The sequence below is a fragment of the Zalophus californianus genome, chromosome 3, assembly GCF_009762305.2.
Source record: "Zalophus californianus isolate mZalCal1 chromosome 3, mZalCal1.pri.v2, whole genome shotgun sequence".
Classification (NCBI taxonomy): Eukaryota; Metazoa; Chordata; class Mammalia; order Carnivora; family Otariidae; genus Zalophus; species Zalophus californianus.
Genome location: NC_045597.1, coordinates 186,351,352 through 186,377,696, shown reverse-complemented (window position 1 = coordinate 186,377,696; position 26,345 = coordinate 186,351,352). Strand labels below are relative to the sequence as shown.

Below are 26,345 nucleotides of genomic sequence, written 5' to 3'. Positions count from 1 at the left end.
GAATGAACTTAACAGTACTGATCACTTGTGCATTATACTGTGATGTATATTCTCTAATCCAATGTCTACAGGCTTTTTTTTTTTTTTTGTTTAGTTAACGTGCAGTGTTATGGTAGTTTCAGGTGTACAACACAGCGATTCAACAGTCCCATGTATTTATCAAGGTAATCTTAGTCCCCTGCACCGCCCCCCCCCCGCCCCCATAACCATCTGCTGGTTCTCTGTAGTTAAGAGTCTGTTTTTTGGTTTGTCTCTCTTTGCTTTTTTCTTTGTTCATTTGTTTTGTTTCTTAAATTCCACATGAGTGAAATCATAATGTATTTGTCTTTCTCTGACGGGCTTATTTCACTTAGCATATTCTCTAGCTCCATCCACGTTGTTGCAAATGGCAGGATTTCATTCTCTTTTATGGCTGAATAATATTCCAATGTACACAGATACCACATTTTCTTTGTCCATTCATCTATCGATGGACACTTGGGCTGCTCCCATAATTTGGTTATTGTAAATAATGTTGCAATCAACACAGGAGTGCCTATATTCCTTCAAACTAGTGTTCCTGTATTCTTACTACAAACACTTTCTATCCATGAAACTGTCCCTTCCCACCTTCTCGAACTCCTATGGTAAATACTTCCTATACACCTTTAGATTCACAGAAACGGCTGGCCCTGAGGTCCCGTAATGAGTGTGGATATCAGGATTCAAGGCAAGTCTCCTGACTCCAAATTCTCTTTGCATTTATCTGTCTTTTCATTTCACATACAGATCAAGTATGTAACAAAACATACAACATAACAGTATTAAATTATCAGAGTAACCAGAAATAAATGTTTGCCGAGTGACTTTTTAAAAAATACTGGTTTTTAAAATTCTGATCAAATAAGCAAAAGGCAATTTCTAAGATTACTGAATTAAATAAATATGAAAAGAATACCCCTGAATGTCCCCTACCCCCCAAACAACACACAAAACAAAAATTGGCCCGTACTTCTGTTTCATACACTTTAGAAAGGATTCTTACTGCTCATTACTGAAAACCGAAGTTCCTTTTCTATTAAACATCAGAACTGCACTGCATAGAGCTAGGCTATGAAAACTGTATACTCCTTTCCAGCTTCAAGTAAGACTCCCAAACACACACAGAGGTCTGAGTGACCATGAGCTTCTCCATCCTTTTGTTTTAAGTGAATTACAGAATGAGTACTTAATGAAACAGGCTTAGTAAAAGTGATGTTTAGAAGTAATTTCACTTTTGTGTTCTTCTAAAACTGGCTTTCCATTAATCCTTGAGAGTTTATTTTACTCACACTAAACATGGGACTGTCAAATTATGAATGCTTATGAAATATTCCCTAATAATAAAGTTCATTCTATATTTGAGCAACAAAGCAAGAGATACATGCTTACAGGAGAGGGCTTTGCTTTAGCAGCTGATTTATAGACAAAAGTAATTTTACAAGAACTTGTTTTAAAAGCACCAGCTCGTGTAAAACAAAAAAAAAAAGCTGTGTGTTGATTTTACAAACAGGAACCTCATGTTAACTTTCAGTTATTCAGATAACCGTATTACCAGTGTCAAGTTTTACTGTGGTAATTTCAGTGTGCCATGCAGTCATTACGGACTTTCAAGACTAAAGTTAGGATAATTAGGCACACGAGAATATTTCAAGCTACTTTAAATCCTTCTGGAGCAAGGTGGGGCATATATAAACACCCACTCAAACAGTTCTACAATTCACTTTAAAGACAGAGTTGGAAGTATTTTAACTAAATGGAACACACAGCTAAGTAAGTCTTAGGAGTTAAGAATGTATCATGGATCAGAGCTCCATGACTTCAATACACACACACAGGTACTCCACCTCTGCAGAAAAAAAGTGTGTTCTTTAGATATATATTTCCTCTCTACCCCAGTTGAGGACTGGCCCCAGGAGCAGTTTTCAAATGTCTTTTGTTGTTTAAAAGATAGGTGGTCTGCTCAGGACTAAAGCAAGAAGCCATGAACGAGAGCACTCCTAAAAATGTTTTTCTTCTAGTTGTGACTAAATGAGTATCAGATTCCAAATCAGCTTAGTAATATTACAGATAAAGTTTAGTTTAAAAAATTAAGGTCCATGTCTTTATGTCTGAACCTTCTTTATGCATAATTTGGCAAAACTTAGTATTTTATATCAATAATTCCATGCAAAATACACCTTTAACAATGTCTTTTTTAAATAAAGCTTCACAGCTGAAATTGTTGGATCAACACAGCTCTTTTCTGAGTCAGCAGGGGGTCACTGCAGCATTTCTCCAAAGGACGGGCTGTTTTTTGTAACTTCTTCAGCAGAAATACTCAGGTCACAGCTTTCGGTCTTATCTCTAATGGGTGACCAGATGTCCCTTCCCTTCTGTGCAGGATCTGCCCAGCTTTACTTTGTATTAAGGTACTAGGCCAGTTGTCCCTGGAAGTCATTAAAACGAGTGAAGATAAAGAAACTCCTTGTCTTCTCTGTACTAGCCAGATGTACCTGAGTCAGGACTGTCACTGAACATTAAGTGTCAGTTCTTCATCTTTATAAACCCCAAAGAAATGATCCCTGGCCTGCCCATCTTAGAGAGCAATTTCTCATAAAGAATGACCAACCAGCGGGCTGCTCTGGCCACAAAAAGACCACACGATGTTCTGTGCAGTTCTGGATGCCAGATACTACAGTAAAAGAAGCCAAGGAGATTCTGAGTGACTCAGGTAAGGCAGCAGTCTGAGAGTCAGAACATGAAGATTCTTAACTTGTACCAAAAGCTTATGCCAATTTCTACTGCCATCAACAGTGCACCAGCTAACCAACAGTAGGCTCTAGAAATCCTTTTGATTTCTGCCAATCTGTCAGATTAAGAACTGCTATTTTCTTGATCTCCTCCTCTCTCTACCCCTCTCATTCTTGCAATTCTTTTTATTTGAATTGCTGATCATTGGTAACAATGAACATATTTTCATGCCTACCGTCCATTTGCATTTCCTTAGTAAAATTGTACATTTCTACTGTCCATTAGTCTACTGGGTTTGGAGTATGTCTTCTTACTGATTTGTAGGATACTATACAATTATCAATATTATTTCTTTGGCTGTTATTTTTTTTGCAAATATGTTGTCCTACTTGGCCACTTGCGTTTCAACTTCTTAAACTTAATGTACAAATCATTTTCTTATAGCTTTATCTATAACCTTTTTCTTTATGAATTCCAGATTTTCTACTAGGCTTGTAACTGCATGCTGAATATGAATGCAAGATTTCATATTTATAGGTATCAGACATTATTTACAATTAAACAATGAATATCCTTTTCTGAAATAATGTTCTAGGAGAATCTAATTTAACAAACCTCACTATATTATCCAGTTTGACAAAGCACGTCAACTTTTACATTAATGCTGCTTAGTTGTGGGAAAGCCAATCAAGAAATCCACTATAACATGAATTCATGACCTTTCTCCAGTTAATCACCAACTGATTAAGTTATTTGGAAGGGGGGCAGCACAGAATACATTCTTTATATATAACTACACACAAATACATGCTAAATAAGTACAGTGTTAAATAAACACTAAACTTGATACATTTTTCAAAATTATAGGTGTATGATTTGAGAATATTTTTAAGATGAACCTACAGACGTGCCTTTTAGACACGATTCCAACATGATGTGACCAATTTCTTGTACCTAGACTTTATCCCAATCTAAGCAAGCCAGAGGCAAATACTAGGATTAGAAGTAAACTGACAATATGCCCTCAAACCGCGGTAGCAATTTCAGTGAGCATCAGGTAGGAATATTTTGCAGTAGACATGTCTCCTCATGTCCTAAGCAATGATGCATCCAGGACTAGGGTAAAAGGAAAGTGAGAGATTCGTGTAGAAGAAACTCAAAGCTTTATGAGCAGTCTAATCAGACATGTTATTATGTCAATTACCATCACCACACTAGCCTGTGAGCTGTGAGTGTGCAAAAGCCATGGATCCACTTTCAATCTGCACTACACTGAGCATAGCTGGTAACCAAATTCCTGTATAATTTATCCAGTTTGGGTTCTGTGACAGGTAAAGATGAACTGTGGGGAAGTGGACTCAGAGGACCCCCCCCCCCCGTTATTCTCCAGGCATTCCAGCTTGTCACTGTCCTTAAGAGTGTAGTTTTTCGAACTGAACCCTATGTTCCATATGTGATCTGACCAGCCAAGACTACCCATCCGTTTATTTCATAAATGTAGTCTTAGACTCCATCAAGAGCTTTGGCTGCTTTCTACTGAGCAGTTTAATTGACCTAAGGCTTCTCCACGTGTTATAGGGAGCTACATCTTCACCCATTGTTTACTTCTGCATTTTGGGACATACCTGCAGGACTGAACAATTATTCCTGTTAAACTGCTTCTACTTTAGATTCAGTATACGGTAGGAGACTTCAAATTTTTTCTGGGATCTTACATCTGTTATCCAGTGTCTTATTAGCTTTCCCTACCAGATTCCTGTCAACTACGAATCTGATCAGCAAGTCACACAGGTCTTCCTTTACTCCCTGTTAACAGTACAAATAATGAAGCTTTCCAATTAAAGCATGCCATCAATCTGAATTGTGTGTACAGCAATTTAAACAACCACAAGGCCACCAGGCCACCTAACTGCATTACCACTAGCAGTGACAGCTTACAGATTCCTCTGACCTTATGACACACATATATTCATACAGAAAAAATAAGTATCATACATACACGTACAGTACCAACAAACAGTACTTATCCTTACCAACTAAAATTACAGTGATATTCTCTATTCTATTTTATTCTATACTAGTCCCCTGTTCCCTTCCTCCCTCTTGAACTGCTAAGCTGATTTCACAAACAACTGATAGGATGGAACCGGTGGTTTGTAAAACAGGCTTAGAATCAATCTGAGTAGCTCTTTTACTAGTGCCAGCTAACTTACTCACAATGTTGAACTTTTCCAATTATCATAAGGCAAAAAGATTTCATGACTTGGTTTAAGACTTGAAATTACAGTTACATACTACAAAGCCTTACTGAGAAACATGAATAATTAACTGATTCCATTAATATGTTAAAGGCCTTTTATCAATACGATGTGCCATCTTTAATTGTGTCTACATTGATTCATTTACAGATGGTCTTAAGGAATTAAGAGCAACATTGTTACAGTTTTAGAATCAGGTCCAGAAAACGTGAACTTCACAACTATTTCTTTACAAATTAATATTATATTTTAATAATACAAAAGGTTAATCAATGTCCACATTTTAAAATGTGAAACCATCAGTCTTTAAGCATGAAATCATATATCCATTTTTCTTCTAGTTGAATTTACCGCTCGCTTTGCTGCAGGGTTGTGTAAACATAGTCCATATGATCATGGGCAAACATCATGGTTTTACCCGTGTTTTAGTAAATAAGAAAAGCAAATAGCCAATCCTGCTCTTTTAAAAAGATGGTAATTCCTTAAACAAGTGAGAAAATTGGAAACGAAGTTCAAATATGAAAAAAAAAAAGCCTCTTAGAAAATTATTTTTGAGTCAAGATAGATCGAAAAAGTAAAAGAAATGCTGTGGCTCTTAAAGGGTACACCTGAGAATGGTGAAATGATTTTTCTTTCTTCTTTTTAATTATTCTAATGAAGAACTGTATTTTGGAAAAAACAATTTCCTTTTGAAAATTTACAACCTTCAGGGGTTCCTGGGTGGCTCAGTTGGTTGACCATCCAACTCTTGATTTCGGCTCAGGTCATGATCTCAGGGGCGTGGGAGCGAGCCCCATGTTAGGGATCCACACTCAGCGAGGAGTCGACTTGGGATTCTCTCTCTCTCTCCCTCTCCCTCCGCCCGCCCCTCCCCCGCACGCTTATGTGCGCATGTGGTCTCTCTCTCAAATAAATAAATAAAATCTTAAAAAAAAGAGAAAATTTACAACCTTCAAACTTATATCTAGAGGATCAGATATAAACCCGGAAAATCACTTTCCTTCAAGGTCCAGCATGGCTATTTCTGTTCTGGCCAAATGCCCATGAAAGCACAAACATGCCACAAAACCAGCCTGAGCTGAAGCACCATAGTTGGAGATTTGAAGGTTTGTTTCCCTTTTAAACTGCTCAAAGGCCACCATATAGTGGTATTTAGTGTAAATACGCTTTTTCCAGCAGAAGCATTTAGAATCACAGGATACACAGTTCCAGGGCCTTTTAGAGGATTGTGTAAAACATTTTACTCAAAGAGGATTTCTCCTAACGAGTCAACACATCTTTTCCACCCCTCATCCTGTGGTACACATTCACTAGGAGTTGTTGCAGGCCTTCGAATACAACTGAGGAGACAAGGCACACGCACAGAAAGACTGAAATCTATGGAGATTAGCGCATGCCACCAGAGTCTGTATGAAAAAACCCAAATAAATGATATGAGGAGCAAGTTCAGATGACGGACACAGCATTGTGTGCTGAAGACCTCAGACTTCAACTGAGGAGATGCTTCTGAGCTATGTTGTGTAGACAGGATATATCTGGGTAAGAGTCAGAAAATGTCTTACAACCGACTGGAGAGCTTTATGCAATAATCTGAATTATGATAAGAAAAAAAATTATTTTGTAATTTTATCAAGCTCTCGTGGGTAATAAAGTATCAAGTAAAGAGGAAGGCAGAAGGTAAAAAAAAAAAAAAAAACTCACTGTAAACTCAAGGGCTGTTTACAGAATAATCACATGCCTTCTTTTATTGCCCAAAGAACATTCCACACTTGATGGAGTGGTGCTTTCCAGGTGAGTGTTGACATCACAATACAGTCACAATGGAAAACTTGCTTTTTAATCTGAAAGCTGTATCTAAAATACACAACAAAAACATCCTATATCCAAGGGAGTCCAAAAAGCTAAGGTTTGGGTAGAGGCCCCAAAATATTCAGAAAGAGCTACAACGGATGCAATTACTTAACACTGAAAACATAATTCCTTCTACAAAAGTTTTGAATATGGGATTCCATGTTTCCTTTACTATTTCAGCAGAAGAATCTACTAACTCAAGTGAATGTGGTGACTATAATATTTGTGAAAGTGCTCTATAATCTGCAAAAAAAAAATACGGAGATTATCATTTCTGTGCAGGCCTCCAAGTTTTTATTTATTTGTAAAGATTTTATTTATTTATTTATTTGACAGAGAGCGAGCTCACAAGCAGGGGGAGCAGCGGCAGGCAGAGGAAGAGGAAGAAGCAGGCTCCTGGCAGAGCAGGAAGCCCGATGCAGGGCTCCAGCCCAGGACCTAGGATCATGACCTGAGCCGAAGGTAGCCACTTAACTGACTGAGCCACCCAGGCGCCCCTACGTTCTTGGTTTTTACCTTGATTTTCCAAATGCTTGATTATTGCTAACCATACTGCCAACCTGTCAGAATCTTAGTGGTTCAAACAGGAAGTTAATGTTAATGAAAACTGGGCTTTCTACAGGTGTTCCTGTGGGCAGGGGGGTGCAGAGGGCGAGCCTGTTCAGTAGGAGACTGATGATGCAGGCTTTGAAATTCTTCCAGACTAAAGTAACATTAGCCATGAATCTGACAGTGGCTTTTATTTTTTTTTAATTTTATTTATTTATTTGGCAGAGAGATACAGAGAGAGAACAAGTAGGCAGAGAGGCAGGCAGAGGGAAAGGGAGAAGCGCGGGGCTCGATCCCAGGACCCTGGGATCATGACCTGAGCCGAAGGCAGCCGCTTAACCGACTGAGCCACTCAGGCGCCCCTGACAGTGGCTTTTAAACCTTGCTCCAAGGTCCAAGGAAATCAGGTGAGGGTCCATCTCTTCTTGGACCCAAATACCTCATTTCTATCAGTTTTTTATACTGCACTTTGGTGTCAGAAATATAACAAAAAATTTTAAACCACTACTTTATGACATTAAACATGACTGCATGTTGCACACAGAACTATTATTTTGAGGAAAACACTGACCTGGCCTCCCAGTTATACAACTAGACTGGAAATCAAGTCCCGGTTAAGCTCTTTAATTTTCAAAGGCTGACACGGGGGCTGCTGGCCAGTCGAGCTGGCTGTGAAAGCGGAGTGGTTGCTAGAAAACTCGAACCCTGGACTTCTCTGGCCCCCAATTTTAATAAAAAGTTCAGTGGTAGGAACAATTACAGGGGGCCCCTTCCAAAGCTCCAGAACATCAAAAAAGTAACAATTTAACTGAACTGCACTCTGGCCTGATATTATGCCTTATGTTTTTATACTAAGATAGCTTAAATCGGAACTTAGGTACTTCACTTTTGAAAGTACTGTAGAGAATCGAGAGAAATGTACTAAGGACTCAGAGCCTATACTAATAAAGGATCCATAGGATCTCAGTTCCTGGAAAGATTACATTTCTCTTAAGTGGCTGATTTGTTTTTTATCTCATGAACAGTCTTAACAACTGTTCTTGTTTTCTTCTTTGTTCTGGCCACTAAAGCTCAGAGCCACAGGTGTGGTCCCCAACCAGCTGGTGTCAAAGACATGCACTTATTTGTGTACTTACCCTGCCCCGGGAATCATTCTCCTTGCCTTTCCTTATTTTTCCTTTGCTCCTTATGTAATTCTTGGGGGTGAGGTCGGGGAGGGGGAGGGGACATAAGAGGGAAGAAAAGAGGAAACAGAACCCTTTTTCCACTTGCCTCAACTGGAAAGAAGGAACATGAAAGAGCAGCTAATTTTAGCATGAGGGTGTGGCTTTTAGTCTTAACACCGTGATAAATTTGTTAAATACTTCATAATCAATTCTCCTGTTCAGGTGAAAAGAAGTGACCCTGCTAAGGGGACATTCTGCCTGGGGAGATTACTAAATTAAGTCAGAGAGGTAAAGTGTATCAAGGCAGTCAACATGTATGGGGGACAGTAAAATAAGGTACTTCTACCATTTTTCTTCAGAGTCAAATAATTCCTGCCTGTGCTAACAATGGCCCCGGTCTCCTCCGTAACATGAGAGGCTCTCAAGCAGATCCTACTCCAGCGTGCAAGGCCTATTTAGTCCCTGTCATTCTCCTTTCTGGTAAGGAAGGATGAATAAAAGTATTCCTAAGTTTATTCAACATATTTTTCAAGTCCCTATTACATGTGAGGCATTGAAGACATTAAGGCCTAAATAGCTGCCTTTAGAGAAAAATACTTTTTTTCATCAGTTACACGGAATGCATTTCATTCAACTAGCGTAAAAAAATACCATTCATAAATTAAAATGGCTGAATTAAATTTAAAACTTAAGTTAATTAATTAAAATTAAATTAATTAAAAAATTAATTAAAATTAAAACATAAATTAAAATTAAAACTTCTAGATTCTATTCCAATCTCTTCTCAGAAATTAGAAAAAAACAGAATATAAGTTGAGGTAAGGGCGGGGTGGGAGGGTGACAGGCAAAGGGCACAAGGTAAATGTTAACAAACTACAAATGATGAGAAACCAAAATGCCACCCAATCAAATACTGGTACTTTGGACTAAAAGCAGATTAACAAAGCAGAACATTCCACCCTTGGGTGGCATACATTCTAATCCCTCCTTGTGTCTTTCTGGGATTGCTGAGTGACAATCAGTGCAGTAGCTTTTGGTCAGGGGTGGAATTCCTTTGGGATTCTGTGATCCAGTCCCGACTTGAGGATATCTATGGGCAGAGGAGCTAAAAAGGAGCCTGCTTTTCAGACCAAAGTGAGAGATAAAGGACAACATGAGAATAGGAAGGAGTATGTGGCCTCAGGACAGACAAATAACCAAGAAGTTCATCTGAACTTATTTTTGGACCCCTAAACAAATCAGACAGGAGAGGAACCTCAACAATCCTCACAGTTGGGAAGGTCATAGGGTCATTCTCCCTAGCCTCCAGCACCACCTCCTTCTGGCAACTGCTCCCCCCACCCAACCATTAACATAGCTACAGTGGGAGGTGCCACAGTCCGGGAGGAACCACACTCCCGCTGGCCCTAGCAAAGTAACCTGGAGGGGAAGGTAGACCTCTCCTGAAAGTCTCTGTTGCAGGGCTGAAGCTCCATGAAAGAACATTTATGAAATTCAGGTGGCCAGGCTTTCTATCAGGTGGAAAAGGCTGGTGTGCACACACAGTATGAGTAAGCAGATAACGGGAGTTTGTGTTCCTGGTTCCGACTGTTGGTGAAGATCCAGGCGCACTGCTGCCTTTTCCCACACTTTCAGAATTTGACTCCTCCCGAGATAAGCTTTCACTAACTCCCTACCTTGTTGGAAAAAACAAGAGTTCCAAGTAACACGGAGGCTACCTGCAAGCTATCACTGCTGCAGTACTGTGCCCCAGAAAGGCAGGACTCAGACATTTCTCCTCTTCACCTCTGAGAGGGCCCAATCCTGCCTCGTGGACACTGAGACTGGCTCTTTTATGCTTGCGTGTACTCTGCGTACCTGCATTTGGAGCTGAAGATCGGAAATGTGCCATTAAATGACGGAGGAAGAAACAAAAAAAAAAAAAAACAACAATGGGAAAACAAGTGTGTCTGTTTATTCTCACAAACTGAGAATAAAGTTTGAGATTATTCAAGGAAATGCAAACTAAATGCAATTTTTTTCCCTAGCCATCCTAAACTGAACTCTCAAGATGATCTTGTGGAACTCCTGATCTTTCCCTTTGGATACCGTTGCTCTAAACTTGGAAGAAATACGGAAGGGAAAGAATAAAGATTTAAATATTACATAAATAGAAGTGTATGAATAGCGGTGTCTCACCTCCCTGAAAAGTTTCATGGCACCCAAGAACAACGATTTCACAACTAGAATGCCACACCTTCTCTTCTTCTGTAGTAGTTCCTGAGAAGGGGAGGGAGAGTGCAAGACAGAATCTGGGCGAAAACAGGGTGTTTACATTTACAGAGTCTCAGTGTCTGACTCGAGGCAAAGGAGAACATTTTCGAGTTAGAACATCACAGCTCTCGTTCAGAGAGCAGAGTCAAGGCAATCTATTGAAAAATCCTCTTGGTTCCAGAGGGACCAGGTAGCTGCTATGGCTCTAGAATTAGTGCCTCAAAATCAAGCTACATGAGGACCTGACAGCCAGCCTTGTGCCCTGAGCATCAAAAACTGAGGGGACGGGGTCAAGCAACAGCTAGTTTTGCAACGGCTACATGTTAGATGACATAATTCATCATCCTAACCCGGACAATCTGGGGAATGAAGGGGGATGCGATGAATAATTATGTAGGGACAAGAGGCATAAACCTGGACAGTCCCTGGCTAACAGGGCTTTTGGTCACCAATACTGAACTGTGGCTGTCTTCCCTCCCCTACGACCAGCCAACTTTTCTATTTCATTTCCCCTGATAAGGGCAAAGCACCCTCCACTTAGAGCAGAGCCTAGCAGAGTCACCTGCACGTAAATATTAGCGGTGATGAAAGTAAGTCTCTCTTGGCAATATTTGGTATTTCAAATCATTCAACACCTACAATTTACTGGGTTTATAGAGGAATATGCCCATGTCACAGAATAACTATAACTCTTCACTTCGCACCAAGTACTCTCTGCTCCAGGCCAGGTGGTCAACAAGTTGCCAATTCCCCTACAGGGTGAAATATTATCCTGATTCTTCCCACCATGCTCCTGTTGCTGAAGGGATGAGAACAGGCTGATCTAACTTCCGCAAGAGTCCAGTATATCTCAACGGGAGCTCCCCTCATCCACCTCTCCGTATCCCTGCCCCAACCTCTGAACTATGTTACTGACTTATGTATCCTTGTATTTGAAAATTACAAAAAACACATTTCATGTATGCCCCTAGAAAACAAGGGCAATCTTCATATAGTCTTCACAAGGTAGGATACTAAAGGAAAATCAACAGTGAGAGAGTGTGTGTGTGTGCACACAAGAGTTTTAAATAACGATGAGGTATAAGGTGTCTCCTGAAATCCAAGCACGTGATCTTAAGACTGACTTTGATAAACCTGAAGCCATAAAACTTCTAAGTTCCCTGCTAAAGGAGGACTTCACTGGGCTACCAGCTCTCTCTACTTTGATGACTAACATATCCTCAGCACTAACTACACCTTCTTCGGGTTTATGATGCTGCATCAAATAGAGCATTCCAATAAAATCAGTGCAGCATCCGTTGGAAGAATCTAATTTGTTTAAACATCTTTCACAATTCAAATGATTCAGAGAAGCAAACTCCCATTTTCTTCTTCAACTCAACAGCTAAAATAGCTCATTTAAAATCACAGCTTTATTGACATATAATTTACATACCATACCATTCACTTACTTCAAGTACACAATTCAGCAGTTTCAATAGTTCAAAGAATTGTGCAGCCATCACCATAATCAATAAAATAGCTGGATTTTTTTTTTTTTTAAAGACAATGGCGATCACTTGTAGTAAGGATGAAAAATAAATATATGTCATTTTATTTTCCCCTGGCTTACAGGAAAGGAACATCTTAAGAATCTGGATATATACCGGGCCAAAATATTTCCCAGAAACGCCAAATGGGCAGTATACGAAATTGCCTTATCTCTCTCTCAATGCATTCCTAACATTAGCATTACCACCTAAAACCAAAACAAAACAAAAACCTCTATTTAACATCCCCCTTCTTACCTGTTTTTTATTTCGCCACTACCTGAATTCACTGTTCATTTATCCAGGGTTTTAGCCTTTGGCATGTTTGAAAAAAGCATGCTTCAAGGGCTAAGAGTATAAGCTATCAGATCCAGGTTTGAACCCCAGTTTGGCCGTTTAGAAGAGGTATGTAACAAAACCCTTGGGCAAAATATTTACCTTCTTTATTATAAAATGATAGCATGACTTAAAATTTTAACATAATAAAACATTCAGGGGCGCCTGGGTGTCTCAGATGGTTAAGCGTCTGCCTTCGGCTCAGGTCATGATCCCAGGGTCCTGGGATCGAGTCCCACATCGGGCTCCCTGCTCCTTGGGAGCCTGCTTCTCCCTCTGCTTCTCTCTCTCTCTCCCTCTGTCTCTCATGAATAAATAAATAAAATCTTTAAAAAAAAACAAAAAAACAAAAAAAAACATCCAGGATAGCATTTACTCAAAACAGTAGTTGCCAGTTTGTATGACCTTTTGGCTATACTGAACTAAATATTAACGCTCTATTACCATGCAAAATTTTTTTCATCTGTTTATCTCGTTTTTTTTTCCTTTTGATCACTTGATAGCAATGGAAATAAGCCTACTTCCTCATCCAAAGGTCTGACAAAGTCATATAAATATTTTCTAATTTATGTTTTAAAACTCACTCTTTCATCAAATTAATTTTCATAAAGAGTAGCTTACTTATCAAAATTGATTTTCCCAAAGAATAGATAACCAATTATCTAAAAATCTGCTAAATAATCCTTCCTCTTTCCCCAGGGATGTGTGATCTCACTCATGTAGTAGGCACATATATACATTTTACTGAGCTTCCTAAGTTAACCTTTAAAAAAATCTGACTTCACTCTCTGGCCAACAGTACGCTAACTTGGGAAATTTTCTTGCTTCCTAACATTCATTCAGTCTTCACATGCAAGACCATGGTAACTCCCCATTCTTCCTTAGGTCTTTCTTCCACTCAATTAAGTTTATCGTTTTCTTCATAGAGATCCCCAACTATTTCATATAGATGCCCCCCACTTAGGTGTTTCATTTTTTGTAAAATGAGATTTTTGTCCTAATATTTTTATAACTGAATATTGCTAGAAAGAAAAAATGCTACCAATTTTTTAAATATCTTTATGTGGTATATGGCTATCTTATTGAACTCTGATTTTCAGTTGATTCTGCTGGTTTTCCTAGGTTTAAGATTGTAACATCTGCACATATTGCTATTTTCCACCATTTTTTCCTAACAGTTATACATTTTATTTGATGCTTTCTTGCATTGGCTAGGATGGTATCGAGTATTGGAAGTGTTACTGGGCATGCCTATTTCACTTTCTTATTTCAAGGGGGAATTCTACCAGTTTTCTCATCGGTAGGCTGCTTGCGGTTGGTTTAAGGCAGATAACTCTTTTATCTCCTACCAGCTTTTAAAGAGCTCATAATCAAGAACTGGTAAATTAGCATTGCTTTCTTGGCACCTACTGAGATGGTACAGCCCGAAGGGGCAACATGCACCACTGCCAGACCCCAACGGTTTGAAACCCCCGGCTCTGTGACTTACCACCAGTTTATCCTGGGGCAGATTATTTTACCTCTTGATCCAAATTCCTTCATCTGTAAAATGAGGGTAATAATAATACTAATAACAACCTCTTTGTTGGGGTTGTTGGATTAATTGAGATAATTAGAACAACGCCTGGCACATAGTAAATACCAAGTGTTACGTGTTATTTGCCCTCTTTAATTAGGAGAATTTCCTATTTAATTATTTGCTGATGTTTTACTTAGGATTTTCATGACTACTTCCATAAATGAAACGGAAACATAGTATTCTTCCTTTGTAATGTCTTATCAGGTTGCTGTTCTTATATTCTATCAGGTTTCTAAGAGTTTTTGCTAGTTTTGAAACATGATTTTGTTATCTTTTGGTATTCTAGGATCTAGAATAAATGAGGTCATTTATTGAAAAGTCTCTAAATTTTTAAAGAGAACTTATAATTTCCATATAATCCAGGTCCAGAGCTCCACACACTTTTTTGGTTGGGAGGCCATGGCCTTTAATCTTTATCTAATACATTCCATGATTAATAATCTATTCAACTGCTCTTTTTTTTTTTAATTTATTTATTTGAGAGAGAGAGAGAAAGCTTGCACAAAGGGAGGGAGGGAGAAAGAGGGAGAGACAGAGAAGCAGACTCTCGGCTGAGCCTGGAGCCCCACATGGGGCTCGATCTCACAACCCTGAGATCACAACCTGAACTGAAACCAAGAGTCAGACGCTTAATCAACTGAGCCACCCAGGCACCCCTCAAGTGCTCCACTTCTTAAGACAGTTCTGAAAAGCAACCAGTTCCACTTTTATCGTTAAATCTTTCAAAGCTGTGCATAACGTGCTCATTTAGACTCAGTTTTCTCTGATCAATTCTTTCTGGATGTACTCCTCTGTCTTGCTCCTTCTATTTCTTATTCCTTCCTCCTTTCAACAACAAAAGCCTCTGTAAAAGATAGTTTTGCCCTTTCCACACCCCTCTATGGGGCGTCTGTATACAGTATACCACGCTAAGTAGTCTCACCTGTCTTCATTCACCATATTTAAGTTTAAAAGTGGGGCAGTTTTCATAAGATAAACAAGAAAAAACGAACATGCCTCACCCTCACCACCATCCTCCGTGGGGTTTTACCTTGTGTGAAGAAGGAATGCACTCTATTGTCCAGCCTACTTCCCATCAACACAGCTTCCAATCACACACTGTGTAGTGTTGAGGAATAAGAGCAAGACTAGCTCTTGATAAACAAATGGGTTATGACCAATTGTAAAGAACAGGGATGAATAATTTTAACAATATAAAGCTAGAAAGTATTTACTGTGCTGTGTGCACATACCAGGAAGAAGTTACCAGTTCTAGTTCCTTCTTGCCTACTTGAGAAGGCAAGGCACCAGGATGCAGACCAATCTGTAACTAATTTGCTATGCAGCACTTAGGAAAAGCATATTATACAGCTTATATTCTAATGCAACAAACGTAAGTAAAATAATCTTGTAAAAACATCAAAATGACTTCAAGTCCTAGAAAATATTCCAACTTACACACTTTTAACATTTTTTAGATAATCTCAAGTATGAATGAAACTACGAATCTTTACAGATACCTGTATCCTGCCTACATCCTTATCTAAGACACGTAGAATTCTATTAGGAAAAGGAAATAGTTAATAAACTATATTTGGTAGCTTCTAGAAATCAACACTTTGCTAAGGACTCACTCCCTTCTGGAATATGTCCCAGCAATCAACATCAATTTCAGTCTCTATGATTTGTGGATTCCACCCTTCCCTTCTTTGGAAAAACAGTACATTAACATCTCTAATCTTCCTGCACTGCTCCCTCTCTTCACAGCTCCTCAATCGTCACTGACAGCAAATCAGTAAGGTGAACATTCTCTCAGTGTCCTCGGATCTCACACATCCTGACCAGAAAACTTGACCTCATGTTTCTGTAACAGAAATTCTCCATGTTCCAGGATGATTCTACATTCCATTACCTTGTGGTGGAAGTAACAGAGTTTGGTGGGTTACAGGTATACACTCTGGGACCAGGGTTTCAAATCTAGGTGTATGACTTCAGACCAATTACTTAGCTTCTTTTTTCTCCATTTACTCACCTGAAAATATGGGGATGAAAATAGGGTTATTACAGGATTAAATGAGGTTACGATAGAGGGGCCTTCAACTTTATACCAGCAGTTAATATATATGTGCTATGTTAGCGATTTTTTATTCTTTTTACTTCATTATTTTTTGCTTACACAAGTAGAGAATCTTTATGCTACCTTAACACTGAACTGGTATACCTCAACAATGCCAATCGGAACCTCTCATTTCAGCAACCCCATGCTCTACTGAGGACAAATGGGCAATAAAAGAGACAAAGAGAGAAACATTTAATCAGGCATAGACAACGCCAATGCCTCAGTAGGTGATGTAAATGTAGGAGGTGGCCAGCTATGTTCAGGACAACAGTGAACAGTCTACAAACTAGATCTGGCCCCCACCACTGTTAATGTCCCTAAATGTCCCTTTTCTTAGGTCAGGATGCAAAATTAAACTCCCAATAGCAATATAAAATACTGAGGATGGGGGGATTTTTAAAAACTGCAGAATGAGCATAAAACAAGAAATAGCAACTTTTTGCTTTGCCTTGTTCTTCTTTTAGTGAATTAAAACTATCAGAATGCTAAATTAATCACTGATGTATGTATGTACATATTTGTATTTAATGATGTTATAAAAGCAAGATTATTCTAAATTTAAGATATTGTTAAAAGAGAATGGTTTAAAAATATACAATAATATTGCATAAAGCTCAGCAATTGTGAGTCCATTTGCAACTATGAGGCAAAACAATTTTAAGTGGGCCCTTTTGACTATTTTAAAACTATTCCAGAAGGCTGATATCCCAACAAATGATACATCTAGCTACAGACCAAAAAGAGTCCAGGTTCACTGAAGGCCACTTTAACACTTTCAAAGGCTTAAAATATTTTTGAAAACGTGTATGATACAGCAGAGTGTCTTAGAGCTTCAGTTATCACAAAAGCTAAAATGGACTGGGCACTTAGAGCATATCAGATGTGTTATGTAAAGCATTTCTCACTGAATTCTCACAACTACTTTATGCACAGGTTCTACTATTGTTACTTTACAGATGAGAAAGCTGAGGCAGAATGGGCATTAAACACCCACCCAACAAAACACCACCAGAATCTAAATGCAGGAATTCCTTCTTATCTCTATGGTGAGCTTTAGTTTTCTACCAGTCTCTCCAGGGCCTTCTCCCAATAGCATCTTAGGCATTTATAAACTCATGTAATCTCTCAGTGTTTCTCAAATTACATGGTGCATTGTTTTAGTCGCTCATAACATACATTAAAAAATAAAGTAGGACGAAAAGTATTCGAACACATCGTACACAGGAAGGCCTAAGTATTGTTTCGTGAAACTTCTTTCTCAGTTTTGACAGTGTGTTTATGTATGGTGCTGGGTCACTGGTCAAAAATGTAATTTCTCACCGTGGGCTGAAGTTAAAAAAAGAAAAAAAAAAGGCTTGATAAGTGTTCATTCTTTTACTTAACAAAATGAAAATAAATTATTCCAACCTTAGTTGGATTCCAAACCTGATATAAGTAATCATCCCAATCAAAAAGTAAATGCTTTGCATTCCATACTATGTATGGGTATGTGAAAAGTATGTAAATAAGAAGGTTTCTCAAACTGTATTCCAGTAGAACCCTCCTTCAAGACTTTGGGGGGAGTTTTTCCTGGGGGGAGGGGGTGTTCCTGTGACCAAATAAACTTGGCAAATTGGGGAATACTGCACATTATGTTTCCTTCCTGGACAGCCACAATGTACATTATTGAAAACTCTAAAGAAAAACAGTAACACAATCACTACCAAAAATTAAAATGTGATTAACAGTTTTTGACCCAGTGTTTTCCCAAACTTAAATTTCATTCTGAAACTTCTCTCACCAACGACTAGTCTCTCATAAGACTAATGCTGTACAAAACAGAATTTGTGAAACACTGTTTTAAGTGAGCTTATCTGGAAAAGGGAGATCCTAATAAACTTCAGCTACTGTAGTATGTAAACCTTCAAATAAGCACAAACATAGCAGAGATAAATAAAATACACAGAAAATGGTATTTTGGTTAATATTTCATCTCTGCTGAGCAGTTTTATCAGATTATTACACAACTCTTATCATTTAACAAGCATTTACAGAAACAATGTATTATAATCTGAAAACACAAGGTGGGGGAAGAGGGAAGAGAAGAGATATGAAAAAAGATTAAAAAAATCTGCAACTCAAATAAATTACAATCTATTGTACAAAACTTACATAAGAAAAACCTAAAACTCACACATGAGCACAGGATGAATAAAGAATAAAACCATACTATAACCAGCCAAAAGATCTGCAAAGGTCATGTTAGTGACCTGAGTTCCATCTCCCTGCCTGGAGAATTCAGACATAAAAGAACTGACTGATACCACGCCAGCAGAGAGGGGAAGAGCTGTTTACCTAGGCTAGGAACTTTTTGCAACTGGCATACAGAACAGGGCTCAGCATAATGGGCTATAGAAAAGGCTTGTGGACCCAATTAATCTGTAATAGATGTGTAGGAGTTACGAATGCTCAGGGGTGGTACACAGCTGCCATGTCTTACCAGTCAGAGAACCCTGGGATGGAAATGATCCTATGATCCATGCCAGCATACCACCTTTATTAGAGGATCGGTATCAATTACAGCCAGAGAATATTTATCTCAAGCATGTTCTTCACATCTTCAAATTTGATTCTACATTTTGGTCCTTTCCACTTTTTCACTCTTGTTGCCTTTGTTAATATTGTTCCTTTTCCCAAAACAAAGAGTTCTTAGAACTTCACAGCATATATACTTAAAAGCTGACAATGAAATCTGAAGTAAAGCTTGAGGATTTGTTAATCATTAACTTGACTTACTAAGCTTATACTTTACAAGCAGATAACATTTAGTTCTTAACCATTTATTCCTAAGTGCAAAAGTAGAAAATTTGAAAATACATATTGTGATGTTATATATTACCTGAAGCAGAGAGCTACCACACTGTGAACTAAGACCAGGCACCAGGCCAACCAGAAGAGAATAATGTCAAAACATGGTTACACGCCATAAAGCCCTCATATAGAAACAGGACTTAAAGACCACAGGCAAAAGGAGAGGTACCTAGTACAAGGGGAAAAAAGACAAGTCAGAAAGTCTACACACGGGATCACTGAAAATAAGAGCAAAAGAGACAAGGGATTTTCAGTCTGGTCCCCTTCGCATAATAATGTCATGACTGAAGCCCAGAGAGGTGGAGTGACTCGCCCAGAGTGAAATGATTAGTCACTGAGTCAGGACCCAGCCCTAGGCCTTCCAATTCCCAGGCTTCTGTGCTGCCCACTGTAACAAAGGTCTCCCATCTTCTCTACAAGACTAGTATGAAAAAGAAACACTATCCACTGGCCTAACTAAAACTAGAAACCACTAATCAAATTACGACTCTAAACAACCAGAGTTATGTAGAACAAACCATCTCATTTTGTACTATAACATGGTTACTGTCTGGAAATCTATTAAAATCCTCATTAAGCTTTACTTACAAACCTTAATTCTGAAGTACTAAATCAAAAGTGGTCAGCAGAAAACCAAGACCCTATAAAGGAAAATAAAAATACCGTATTCCAGGGAGCACACAGTTTGAAGTGAGGCAAATCTGGGTTTAAATCCTAGCTCAACTGTGCAATGCCTGTGTGACCTTGGACAAGGCCCTCCACTTTCATTTCCCATCTGGAATGATGCTAGAGGACAATACCACCTACCTTAGAGGTCTGTCCAACACTTCATGGTACTCAAATGGTAACTTTCTCCCCCAATCTATTTTGTTTTTTTTTTAAATCTATTTCAACTTTTAACTTCATACAACCACCCCTAAGAAACTTGCCAGCTACATCACAATGATAAACATGAATAAACACCTTTAAAAAAGGATTACGCGCCAAAGAGCTTTTAATATGTGGAAGCAATCTTTGTAAATGTTAGTGTAAAGGTTCAAAAAAGACATTACTGCATAAAGTATAAAACTTAATTTCTTTTAAGCAAACTAGATGACTAGAGAGAGGCAGGCTCTAGGATCAGTCCTGTGGCTTGTAAGTCAGACGACCATAGCACGTGACTCCACTTCGAAGAAAGCCCCACCAGTTACAGCTCAAGGTTCCTCACTCACCGCTCTAGTTTCCGTGTGCCTGTGCCCCACCCGCAGAAAGAGGGTCTCTAATTCTCACCTTTCTTCTCCCCTGAAACCACCTGGCATCAGCATCATCACAAAACTTATTGTGTCCAGCACTTGGTATGTGCCAGACCCTGTTCTGAGCACTTTAGATGCAGTAACTCATTTAATCCCTCTACAATTTTCTCAGATACAGTGGATATCACACCGCGATATACAAGATGTGCAAGAACTCTAAACTACAGTGAAGTGGAGGCACTTGCCTAACGTTACTGAGCCCAAAGGACAGGTGAGGGTTCAACAAACTAGGGAGTCTGGTTGTAGGGAGCCTGCTAGGGCTTTTAAGCACCAGTAATAGTGCCAATCAGAATTCAATAAATCCCAGAGTGGGCCTTAACTATAGACATGTAAAAAGAAATGTATTCATGCTATTTCTTCTTTGTGCCCAAATAGAGCTGATACATAATCCACTGTGGAGGGAGAGAACCATGAGTACCAGGTTCACAGTTCCTTGTATGAGACCAAGCTACAGTTCATTAGACAAAGTTATAAAGTAGCAACTTAAGATCAAGCTACAAAAGGTATTATTTTGTTTCTTGAACATTTTATCAAAATAAAGTGTTGTGATGTTTTAACATTATCATACTTCGTTAGTCATCAACAAATGATCTGCTGGATAATGTTCCAAAGGAATAATTATCATATAAAACCAGACTGCTACTAAATATTGGTTAACTAGATTTTCTCAGTCTTTGTAACCATGCATATGAAAACGCGGATATACATATAAACAAGCAAACCCAAACCTACAGCATTGTACTTTGAGTGTCAAAATCTCAAGTTAGACACACTGTATCATGCGAACAGGTATGTGCTGGACACTGCCTACAAAAATGGCCAGGCAGTTTTTACCTCCCTCCTTTGGGGCCACGTCACACCTGACTGACCTCTTGCAATTCTCTGCATGCCATTCTTCCTTCCTCTGCCAGCTTACCATCACAGTTGCTAATAAACCACAATTCCACCATCCCCTTACCCCTTCTAAAAGCAGAGAGGAGCCAGGAGGCTCAGTAAGGTAAAGAATGATACCTACACATATGCACACACATGTACACACACAAATCCCAAAACAAAATGCTAATGGCAACAACCTGTTAACCTTCATTTCATCACTATCAGTCTAGCATCTCTCACCCATCCTGTAATAACTCTTCTCACAATCCTGGGAAGGCCTGAGAAACAGAGGCGGAACAAACATTTAACGTTTACTGTCAGACTGGTCTACTCCACAACTGCTGGTAGTAGACATGTTTGCCTCACTTTGTTCTGCCTTCATACTCTGGACTGATAAGGGCAGTAACTAGGGTCCACTTGGATAGCATCAGAATGATGAGACAACAGAGGAAGAACTCTCATACAGCTCAGTTCCTTCTTTAATTAAGGGTGGCCCCAACACCAGTCTTCTTTTCCAGTAAAAACCAAACTACAGACTGATGACTAAATTGTTATGCAATTTTTAGGCTACTTGGCTTTATCTGCATTCACACAAATACAAGATCTTTACACCTTTAGAAATAATAAAACAAGTCTCAAGCAATCTAACCTAGAGGTTTAGAGATTCGGTCTTCTTTCCCCCAATTTTATTAACACAACAAAGTTTTACCAACATTTTGCTGTTATCCATACTAATCCACCTATCACATTCCTATTTCTAGAACACCAGACAACTTCCATAAAATAAAATTCCTAGTTAAAAGGAGCAATGGAAAAGGAGAAAGTGGATTTGTAAAATAGAAACACCACAAGAAAGGCAACCAGAAGACACCACCTGAAGTGAAATTCTACCCCACACTGGATTTTATATTTTGTGTGCTGGAGGTGGATGTGGATTTGTCTGTATTTTTATGGCAGACAGAAAGACTGTGAATGATCAATAACCAATCCCTTCTGGAAAAAAAGACTCTAGGGAAAGCATGGCAGTAATTACAGAAATCCATAAACTACAGAAGTTGATCAAAGAAAAAACTTTAGTTAATATTCAAAAGTAATAAAGGATGTTTGTGGTATACACATTTGCAATATAAAAATAGTCAAATAGAATCGAATTATAAAGCCAAACCCCATACTTCATTAGACTTCCTTAACTATTCTTTTACACTAACTTTATGAAAATTTATACAACCTAACTCAATGTCTCACTTTATATGCCATTAGAAACAGAAACAGAGATCCCATTAACACATTTTAGAATGTAAAGCAAGAGAAAAAAAAAAAAAACTGGTTTAAGCAAGAACCTGCAGTCTGAAATGTTAATGAACTAAAGTAAACTGTCTTGAAAAGGGGGGAAAAGTCCTTTTGTTATAGCAGCAAATTATTTCACCAAATTCTATATTTTACTAAAGAAATACCAACAGAAAAACTACATATAGCCTGAATCTTTGTAACGTCATGATCAAAAAGTAGTTAACCTATATGGATAGCCCTAGTATAAAGACTATTTTTCAGGCGGAGTGGCAGGGGAGGGTAAGGTGGGATGGGGAGGTGTATCACTGTGTATGGGAGATATTACACAAAATAAGAAAATCTTTTTAATAAGTACATGCCTTTTTAAAAAGTACATCTACTCATACAGCAGAGATGCATGATCTCTTCCATATCTGATGACAACACACACCCTAAATAAAAAAAGCCTTTCTTCAATAACCAATAGGACTTAAATCCTACAAATAATAAATATACCTCAAACAAGACACCTTTAGAAAAAGTTCTGCCCACAGTAGCAGTTATTAAGCATTGACTACTGCATGTTATCTGAGATAAATGCAACCTCGTCAGAAAAAAAGAATACATTTAAGACTTCCTTTACTTGGGTAAAAATATTTTTACATAAAGATACTTAATGACAAAAAATTTTAATAAAATTTATATATATATGCAATTTTTATTTCATCACGCAAGGAAAAAATAAACATAAAAAGACTGGAAAGGAAATATGCAAAAATCTTAACAGCAACCAAATCTAAGTGGTAAGATTACAGAAGATAATTTTAAAAAATTTTCCAGTACCTCTTGCATTTTACAAGTTTTTTAACTGAAAAAAGTTGACATTCGCTTGTAATTTAAACAAACAACAAAAAAGTGTTTATGAAACTAACATGGGTTCTAAGCTGCTTCCACAAATCATATATTTAGACTTTAAATATAGCTAATTATCTGCTAGTAATTTGGGAAAAAATGTACAAAATCAAGCTACATTTTCACTTTTCACTCTCCTATATTTTCATACCTAAAAATAAAGAAATGTTTACCTTTCTATAAAAAGGTTCTCTGTCCAACTTGCCATCCCAGAATATAAGTAACAATCTGATTTTTAAAAAATCACCAATTTAGATTGCTTTACAAAATGCCTTTTCAAAGAAGTTATGATCAGCTCAGGAATTCCAAAGTAGCCACCTAATACACCGTGGGAGAAGTTTTGATGCATTTTAGTGAACCGCACCAACAGAACTGCCTTATGAGCAGAAGAGCTTAGTTTACACACATCTTTCCATTACCTCTTAAGAGCATGATATCTAAATGAAGCTTTTTGCAAAAGGTACTTTGCTTAGCCTGGACATGAATTTATCCGTAGCTGTCAAAATCGATCTCAAACTGCCTTATATTCAAGGCACAGAATGTCAACTCTTTACTGGGCCTCCTTCGCTTTCTTTCACAAGACCGCCTTTAGTATCTCCTAGCTTACATTTCCGGGCTCATGAGTCACTGAGTAATGAGCTCTAAGTTTACCTTAGAATGCCACTCAAAACAGCTCCTCTACAGTATTCAAGGATCTGGGCCCCCAATACCTCTTTAGCCTACCCTTAACTTCCCAACATGGCCATAGGCAACTGAATGATCCACTATTTCTAGACTATGCCTTTTTATCTTTGTCCTCTAGTTTGCTGCCCCTCCACATACCGTCTTTTCCCCATCCGTCCTCTCCCAGACCCCATCGGGCCTTCAAGACCCAGCTTGGCACCGCCTCGCCCAGGAAGTCTTCCAGATTTCTGCAAGGCGGAAGTGATCGATCGGTCCGGTCATCCCTGGGTGCCTTTCTAGCACTTTGTAGTTCTTTCACAGGACTTATCACCTCTTTCCTGGTATCGAGGTTATTTGTGTACTGGTCTTATCTCCCACACTAGAGCGTAAGCTCCTCGGGGGTGGGGACCGTGGGCTCCGGTTCACCTTTGAATCCCTCCCGCGCGGACCGACTACGGCGCCTGCACGCAGTGCAGGGCTCGGCTTGGTTCAACCGAACTCGGGAACGCTCCGGCCGCACAATTCCTAACCAGAAATCAGTTAGGCATTTTCCCGAAAGATGCTGCCTGTCTGCCTCCCCATAACAGGAAGTTTACCGGGGGCCAGGAGCGAGGTGGCCAGAGCCCCTGCGCGGTGGGAGTGACAGCTGGCCCGGCCCGCACCTCCCTGCCCACCCGACTCCCGCGGACGCCCCCACCCGCCTGTCCTGCCGGAGAACCGCGGAGGGGTGGCAAGGGAGCACCGGGCTCCTGGAGCCCCGGCCGCAGGCCGCTGGGCGCCGCGCCGGCGGGGGCAAGGAGGGGAAGGCTCCGCGAGGGGCCCGGGCCGGGCCGAGCCGAGCCGAGCCGAGCGAGGAGGGCGGGCCAGGCGGGCGAACGGGGCCCGCCGCCTCCACCACCCGAGAAAATGGAGGCAGCCCGGGGCCGGTGACGGGCCGGGACAAGCGGAAGCCGGGCGGGCGTCCGCGCCGCGAGCAGGGCCGGGACGGGGGTCACTCACGGGGCTGGGCCGGGCGGCTCCCTCTCCGCCTCCGCGTCGTCGCCGTCCCCGTCCTCGGCCGCCGCCGCCGCCTCGGGCTGCTCGCTCGGTCCCCGCGGCGCGGCTCGGGCGCTCGGCCCCTCCGTTGTCTTCCGCCTGCTCCTGCTCCCGGCGACGGGCTCCCGCGGCGGCGGCTGCGCGGGCGGACGGCGGCCCAGGGGCTCCCGCGGCGGCCGCCGCACTGCTGCGCTCACTCGCTTGGGCTGCGGCTGCGGCTGCTGCTGCGGAACCAGGCGCCGCCTTCGCCTTCGCCGGCTCCTGGAGGATCAGTCTCTCCCAGGCCGCGCCGCTCCCCGGTCCCGGCCCGAGCCCGGCTTTGACGTACGCACTGCGCAGCCGCCGAGGGCGCGACGTCGGGCGGTGCCGCAACGCCCCCTGCGGCCTCGGGCGCGCCCCAGCGGCCGGGCGGACTCGGAACACCCGAGTCCGCGCCTAGGCCCAAGCGGGAGGGGACGCAGAGAAAAAGCAACAGCGGAGGACCGGGGTTCTTTCACCTGCCGCTTGAAGGTTGGTGCTCAGCCTTTCTTGGCTGTCGCAGCACTCTTCCTGGAGGAATCCTACGTCCGCTTTCTACGACCACTTCCTCAACTGTTAACAAAGCTTTATTTTTTTCTAAAAGCCAGGGGCGACTTTGTGTGAACCGATTCTTTCATACTTGCGAGGGACAGGTAACTCTCATTTAGCATCCTCTGAGAGAGAGTGCAGAAAGTGATGGAATGGTCCAGATTAATAGGATTCAACAGCCTGGATTTAAACTCCAGCTCCGCTATGTGGTCTCCATGGATTATGTAATGTCCCTATGCCTGGGTTCCTTTACACACACACACACACACACACACACACACACACACACACACACACACACACAGTATAGCAATACAGTACGATAGGCTTGTGCGGATGAATGAGATAATGCATTGCAAAGGTCTGACAGCAGGGTCCGCTACGTAGAAATGCCATGCGTGTGTATTTTTGTTTCACTCTGTTGCTTTGTTTTTAATTTGTCACTGAACGGGTATTTTCGAGCATCCACCGTGTGCCGCTATTCTAGGCGGCGGGGCAGTGAACAAAACAG

The 26,345-nt window shown here is 40.3% G+C and overlaps 1 protein-coding gene across 2 annotated transcripts in view; it reads right to left on the bottom strand.

Annotated features, from left to right (window-relative positions):
* Positions 1-25,585, bottom strand: part of CAB39 (calcium binding protein 39) — an 85,863-nt gene extending 60,278 nt beyond the window's left edge. Inside the window, exon 1 of one of the 2 annotated variants that reach the window (XM_027588977.2) lies at positions 25,232-25,585. The gene's annotated coding sequence lies outside the window, so the exon portion shown is untranslated. Of the gene's footprint in view, positions 1-24,391; positions 24,668-25,231 lie in introns of those variants that run through there. The other variant, XM_027588978.2, reaches the window with a different exon arrangement.
* Between the last annotated feature and the right edge of the window lie 760 nt (positions 25,586-26,345).